Here is a 7,500-nt window from a genome sequence, read left to right as displayed (position 1 = left end):
GGGGGGGGGGGGGGGGGTCGGTGGGTGTGGCGCTGTATCTGTGTCTGTGTGCGGACGAGGGCCAAGGGCCGGCGGCTTCGTGCCGGCCCCGGGCGCCTCGGCACCGAGCCCCCACGGCCCCCTGGACTGAGGTCGAGGGCGGAAGACCTCTGCGGACCGTGAAAGAACCCGCCCGAAAGTGGCCGCCTGTGTGCTGGCGGTGGTGCCGGCGGCGGCCGCCTCTACCGCTGGGCGGGGCGGGGCGAGCCGCATCGGGGCCAGGGGGGCCGGGCTGTGTAGGGTCTCAGGAGGGCGTGGGTGGGACGGGGCGGGGGCGGGGGCGGGGGCGCTGTTTCGCCAGTTCAGCGTGTCAGCAGGCAGACCACGGGGCACGGGTTGCCCGTCGGCTCGGCTGGGAGTGCTCTGGATACGAAAGGAGGAGAAATAAAATGTGCCAATGGTTATGGTCTGTTTGTTTTTTCCGGATGAGTTTCTCGTTCCAAGCGACTAGAGCGGCCATGAAGTAGGTATTAATCTGGAAAGCGGGGTGGGGTTCATTGCGCGGGACGGGGCCGATCGAGCCGTCTGGCTCCGGGGTGATATGAGGCTGTGAGCGTTGCCCGGCTCCGGGCTCGATGGGGAGGGTGAGGCACCAGGTCTACCCCGGGGCCGGCAGGACACCAGGTCTACCCCGGATCCGGCGGGACACCAGGTCTACCCCGTGGCCGGGGATACCAGGTCTACCCCGGGGCCGGCGGGACACCAGGTCTACCCCGGATCCCGCGGGACACCAGGTCTACCCCGTGGCCGGGGACACCAGGTCTACCCCGGGGCCGGCGGGACACCAGGTCTACCCCGGAGCCCGGGACACCAGGTCTACCCCGGGGCCGGCGGGACACCAGGTCTACCCCGTGGCCGGGGACACCAGGTCTACCCCGGGGCCGGCGGGACACCAGGTCTACCCCGGATCCCGCGGGACACCAGGTCTACCCCGTGGCCGGGGACACCAGGTCTACCCCGGGGCCGGCGGGACACCAGGTCTACCCCGGAGCCCGGGACACCAGGTCTACCCCGGGGCCGGCGGGACACCAGGTCTACCCCGTGGCCGGGGGACACCAGGTCTACCCCGGGGCCGGCGGGACACCAGGTCTACCCCGGATCCCGCGGGACACCAGGTCTACCCCGTGGCCGGGGACACCAGGTCTACCCCGGGGCCGGCGGGACACCAGGTCTACCCCGGAGCCCGGGACACCAGGTCTACCCCGTGGCCGGGGACACCAGGTCTACCCCGGGGCCGGCGGGACACCAGGTCTACCCCGGAGCCCGGGACACCAGGTCTACCCCGTGGCCGGGGACACCAGGTCTACCCCGGGGCCGGCGGGACACCAGGTCTACCCCGGAGCCCGGGACACCAGGTCTACCCCGTGGCCGGGGACACCAGGTCTACCCCGGGGCCGGCGGGACACCAGGTCTACCCCGGAGCCCGGGACACCAGGTCTACCCCGGGGCCGGCGGGACACCAGGTCTACCCCGTGGCCGGGGACACCAGGTCTACCCCGGGGCCGGCGGGACACCAGGTCTACCCCGGATCCCGCGGGACACCAGGTCTACCCCGTGGCCGGGGACACCAGGTCTACCCCGGGGCCGGCGGGACACCAGGTCTACCCCGGAGCCCGGGACACCAGGTCTACCCCGGGGCCGGCGGGACACCAGGTCTACCCCGTGGCCGGGGACACCAGGTCTACCCCGGGGCCGGCGGGACACCAGGTCTACCCCGGATCCCGCGGGACACCAGGTCTACCCCGTGGCCGGGGACACCAGGTCTACCCCGGGGCCGGCGGGACACCAGGTCTACCCCGGAGCCCGGGACACCAGGTCTACCCCGTGGCCGGGGACACCAGGTCTACCCCGGGGCCGGCGGGACACCAGGTCTACCCCGGAGCCCGGGACACCAGGTCTACCCCGTGGCCGGGGACACCAGGTCTACCCCGGGGCCGGCGGGACACCAGGTCTACCCCGGAGCCCGGGACACCAGGTCTACCCCGTGGCCGGGGACACCAGGTCTACCCCGGGGCCGGCGGGACACCAGGTCTACCCCGGAGCCCGGGACACCAGGTCTACCCCGTGGCCGGGGACACCAGGTCTACCCCGAGGCCGGCGGGACACCAGGTCTACCCCGGGGCCGGCGGGACACCAGGTCTACCCCGTGGCCGGGGACACCAGGTCTACCCCGGGGCCGGCGGGACACCAGGTCTACCCCGGATCCCGCGGGACACCAGGTCTACCCCGTGGCCGGGGACACCAGGTCTACCCCGGGGCCGGCGGGACACCAGGTCTACCCCGGATCCCGCGGGACACCAGGTCTACCCCGTGGCCGGGGACACCAGGTCTACCCCGGGGCCGGCGGGACACCAGGTCTACCCCGGAGCCCGGGACACCAGGTCTACCCCGGATCCGGCGGGACACCAGGTCTACCCCGTGGCCGGGGACACCAGGTCTACCCCGGGGCCGGCGGGACACCAGGTCTACCCCGGATCCCGCGGGACACCAGGTCTACCCCGTGGCCGGGGACACCAGGTCTACCCCGGGGCCGGCGGGACACCAGGTCTACCCCGGAGCCCGGGACACCAGGTCTACCCCGGGGCCGGCGGGACACCAGGTCTACCCCGTGGCCGGGGACACCAGGTCTACCCCGGGGCCGGCGGGACACCAGGTCTACCCCGGATCCCGCGGGACACCAGGTCTACCCCGTGGCCGGGGACACCAGGTCTACCCCGGGGCCGGCGGGACACCAGGTCTACCCCGGAGCCCGGGACACCAGGTCTACCCCGTGGCCGGGGACACCAGGTCTACCCCGGGGCCGGCGGGACACCAGGTCTACCCCGGATCCCGCGGGACACCAGGTCTACCCCGTGGCCGGGGACACCAGGTCTACCCCGGGGCCGGCGGGACACCAGGTCTACCCCGGAGCCCGGGACACCAGGTCTACCCCGGGGCCGGCGGGACACCAGGTCTACCCCGTGGCCGGGGACACCAGGTCTACCCCGGGGCCGGCGGGACACCAGGTCTACCCCGGATCCGGCGGGACACCAGGTCTACCCCGTGGCCGGGGACACCAGGTCTACCCCGGGGCCGGCGGGACACCAGGTCTACCCCGGATCCCGCGGGACACCAGGTCTACCCCGTGGCCGGGGACACCAGGTCTACCCCGGGGCCGGCGGGACACCAGGTCTACCCCGGAGCCCGGGACATCAGGTCTACCCCGGAACCGGCGGGACACCAGGTCTACCCCGTGGCCGGGGACACCAGGTCTACCCCGGGGCCGGCGGGACACCAGGTCTACCCCGGATCCGGCGGGACACCAGGTCTACCCCGTGGCCGGGGATACCAGGTCTACCCCGGGGCCGGCGGGACACCAGGTCTACCCCGGATCCCGCGGGACACCAGGTCTACCCCGTGGCCGGGGACACCAGGTCTACCCCGGGGCCGGCGGGACACCAGGTCTACCCCGGAGCCCGGGACACCAGGTCTACCCCGGATCCCGCGGGACACCAGGTCTACCCCGTGGCCGGGGACACCAGGTCTACCCCGGGGCCGGCGGGACACCAGGTCTACCCCGGATCCCGCGGGACACCAGGTCTACCCCGTGGCCGGGGACACCAGGTCTACCCCGGGGCCGGCGGGACACCAGGTCTACCCCGGGGCCGGCGGGACACCAGGTCTACCCCGTGGCCGGGGACACCAGGTCTACCCCGGGGCCGGCGGGACACCAGGTCTACCCCGGATCCCGCGGGACACCAGGTCTACCCCGTGGCCGGGGACACCAGGTCTACCCCGGGGCCGGCGGGACACCAGGTCTACCCCGGAGCCCGGGACACCAGGTCTACCCCGTGGCCGGGGACACCAGGTCTACCCCGGGGCCGGCGGGACACCAGGTCTACCCCGGATCCCGCGGGACACCAGGTCTACCCCGTGGCCGGGGACACCAGGTCTACCCCGGGGCCGGCGGGACACCAGGTCTACCCCGGAGCCCGGGACACCAGGTCTACCCCGTGGCCGGGGACACCAGGTCTACCCCGGGGCCGGCGGGACACCAGGTCTACCCCGGAGCCCGGGACACCAGGTCTACCCCGTGGCCGGGGACACCAGGTCTACCCCGAGGCCGGCGGGACACCAGGTCTACCCCGGATCCGGCGGGACTTAGTCGTATTTCGGCCGGTGCTGCGTAGACCTGTTGTCCCGGCCGGCTGCGGAAGTTCTCCAAGGGGTCGCTGTTGCCGGCTGCCTCCGGCTGCCTCATCGTAAGAGGCGGCCTGCGGTGGCGCCTTTTCCCGGTCGAGCTCCATCAGTCCCCTTGGAGGCTTGGGCGCCTTCGGACTCATCTGTCCGTATTATGGGAGCGAGGTGACGGGCCGCATCCCCACAGGTTGGCTTCATGCCGTGCCTGTGTTTAAGGCGGAAGGGAGCGACCGCGGTGGTGCGGTCGGCAGGGCAGAGGAGGTGCCGCCTAGCCGGGACGAGTCTGCCTGTGGCTTTGTCCCGGCTCCCGTCTTTCCCGGAAAAGCTTGGCACAGCGAGGCCGAGAGAGAGAAGGGCTGCCGGAGGACCGGGGCGATCTGCCCGCGAGGCCGAGAGAGAGAAGGGCTGCCGGAGGACCGGGGCGATCTGCCCGCGAGGCCGAGAGAGAGAAGGGCTGCCGGAGGACCGGGGCGATCTGCCCGCGAGGCCGAGAGAGAGAAGGGCTGCCGGAGGACCGGGGCGATCTGCCCGCGAGGCCGAGAGAGAGAAGGGCTGCCGGAGGACCGGGGCGATCTGCCCGCGAGGCCGAGAGAGAGAAGGGCTGCCGGAGAACCGGGGCGATCTGCCCGCGAGGCCGAGAGAGAGAAGGGCTGCCGGAGGACCGGGGCGATCTGCCCGCGAGGCCGAGAGAGAGAAGGGCTGCCGGAGGACCGGGGGCGATCTGCCCGCGAGGCCGAGAGAGAGAAGGGCTGCCGGAGGACCGGGGGCGATCTGCCCGCGAGGCCGAGAGAGAGAAGGGCTGCCGGAGAACCGGGGCGATCTGCCCGCGAGGCCGAGAGAGAGAAGGGCTGCCGGAGGACCGGGGGCGATCTGCCCGCGAGGCCGAGAGAGAGAGAAGGGCTGCCGGAGGACCGGGGCGATCTGCCCGCGAGGCCGAGAGAGAGAGAAGGGCTGCCGGAGGACCGGGGCGATCTGCCCGCGAGGCCGAGAGAGAGAAGGGCTGCCGGAGGACCGGGGCGATCTGCCCGCGAGGCCGAGAGAGAGAAGGGCTGCCGGAGGACCGGGGCGATCTGCCCGCGAGGCCGAGAGAGAGAAGGGCTGCCGGAGGACCGGGGGCGATCTGCCCGCGAGGCCGAGAGAGAGAAGGGCTGCCGGAGGACCGGGGGCGATCTGCCCGCGAGGCCGAGAGAGAGAAGGGCTGCCGGAGGACCGGGGGCGATCTGCCCGCGAGGCCGAGAGAGAAGGGCTGCCGAAAGACGATCCGAGAGGGAAACCGCTTGGCGTTCGAGGCGAGGCGGAGAGAGAAGCTGCGAGCTTTCCCGCGCCGGCCCGGCTTCTGCCGGCCGATTCGCAAGGGGGGGCGGCCCCCCTGGGCAGCGGTGGCGGGCGAGGCGGCGGCGCCTCGTCCCTTTCGTGCCTGGCCTTAAGCCGGGGCCCACTCGGCGGGCACTTTTTTGGGCTGTCGGTCCGCCTCGGCGGCGGTCGGCCCGCCCGGTAAAGCTGCGGAGCCCGGGGTCGGGGCGCCCCGTCCCCGGCCCGCGTTGTTGAAACCATCCCCCTTCCTCGGCCTTAAGCCGTGGACCCGCGTTGGCGGGCAGAGTTTTTTGGAGTTGACGGACCCGGCACCCGACGGAGGGAGCCCCCCGGACTTGTCCCGGGCGAGGCGGCGGCGCCTCGCCCACCTCGGTCGTGGCCGCACGGACCGAGCCGCTTATGCCGGGCGGGCTGGGTTGCCACGCGGGCCCGGCTTTTTTTTTTTCCGCGGTTTAGGCGCGCCGGCGTGCGGGCAGAGTGGGGGCGCCCGCCCGGCCTCCGCGGATCTTCTTAATTTTTCTCCGGCGGCCCTAAGCCGCGGCACCGAGAAGCGTTGCGACGAAGGGGCGCGCGGCGGCGGCGAGAGAGAAGGGAGCGAGCGGGAAGCCGGCGGGTCCGTGGGGGGAGTGAGTCTCGCGTCTCGCCCCCCCGGGTCCCCGGTGCCCCGTGCCCGCGGCCCCCGTGGCTAGCACGGATCGTTGCGAACGCGCCTCCATGTGCCTTTTTGTCGTGCCGCTCCCCCGGCAATTTTTTCCCGGAAAAGGGAGAGCCGGCCGCCGGTGGCGCGGTCCGGTGGCACTTTTTCTCGCACGCTCGGCCGGGTTCCCCGGGCCGGAAGGGGAAGCCGAGTCCCCCCGGCCTGGCGGGCCAGCCCAGTCCCAGTCCTGCCGTTGCCTAGCCGAAAGGGGAAGCCGTTGGAGCCCGCGGGAAGACGGGCGGGCGGGTGGCGGCACCCCCCGCGCTCCTCCTCTGCCGCGAGCGCTCCGCAGGCGGGGCTTGGGCGGCCGTCGCCGTTGTCCCAGGACCGTGGCCGTGGGGCCCTTGTCGCTGTTGGCGCGCAGGTGGGGCTTGGGCGGCCGTCGCCGTTGTCCCAGGACCGTGGCCGTGGGGCCCTTGTCGCTGTTGGCGCGGCTCCTTCCTCGGCTGCGCGCCCGATCGATGAGGCTTTTCGGGTGGCGTCGGAGAGGGCCCTCGGCCGGCCGGCTCTCCTTCCGGGGCTTCTCTGTCGCGGGGAAGTCACGGCGGGGGTGTCCGGTGCTCGGGCAGGGCGGTCTCCTTTTCCAGTTCGCTTCCCGTCGCAGGCGAGGTGTCGCCCCTCCCGCTGCCGGGGAGGGCGTCTTTACCGACCCCAGCTGTGTGACGGCCGCGTGGCCCCGCTAGCCTTCAGGTGTCCTTCAAAAGCCACGCGAGGTGCCGGTGCCGGCCCCGGTCCGGGGAGCGCCCGTGGGTGCCGGCCGCGAGCAGCGCCGGGCGGCGGTGCGGTTGGAGCTGAGCCGCGGGGATGATGGAGAGAGAGAGAGAGAGAGAGAGAAGAGAGAGAGCGAGAGAGAGGCTGAAAATGACCCGAACCCGATGGGGCGCGGACGGGGGACCAGAGCCCGATCCGCGCGCTCCTTTGCCGTTCCGCCGCCTGCTGCAGAGCGAGCCGCCCCGGCTGAAAAGGGGGCCTCGGTGTCCGGGCCGCGCCCGCCTCGTCGGGTCGCTGTCTCCTCTAGCACGTCCGGTGCTTTCCGCGCGGCCCGGTGGGGGGACGCGCCGGGCGGGGTTTCGCTCCCTGCGAGCGTGCCCCGCTCGGCCCAACCTCGCCGGCGGCCGGTCGCTTCGCCGGCGACCGGCCGGCGGGCGGGTGGTTCGGCTTTGTGGGGGGGCGGGTCAGCCCCGGCCGAGCCCCGTTCCGCGCGCCGCGCGCCCTGACTTCCAGCGCGAGGCCGAGTCTCGAAGCGGGGCGCGGGCCCCGGGGAAGCGCGC

Source organism: Melospiza georgiana, chromosome 30 (genome assembly GCF_028018845.1).
Source record: "Melospiza georgiana isolate bMelGeo1 chromosome 30, bMelGeo1.pri, whole genome shotgun sequence".
Taxonomy (NCBI): domain Eukaryota; kingdom Metazoa; phylum Chordata; class Aves; order Passeriformes; family Passerellidae; genus Melospiza; species Melospiza georgiana.
The sequence above is the reverse complement of the archived record's forward strand: the minus strand, read 5'-3'. Positions refer to the sequence as shown.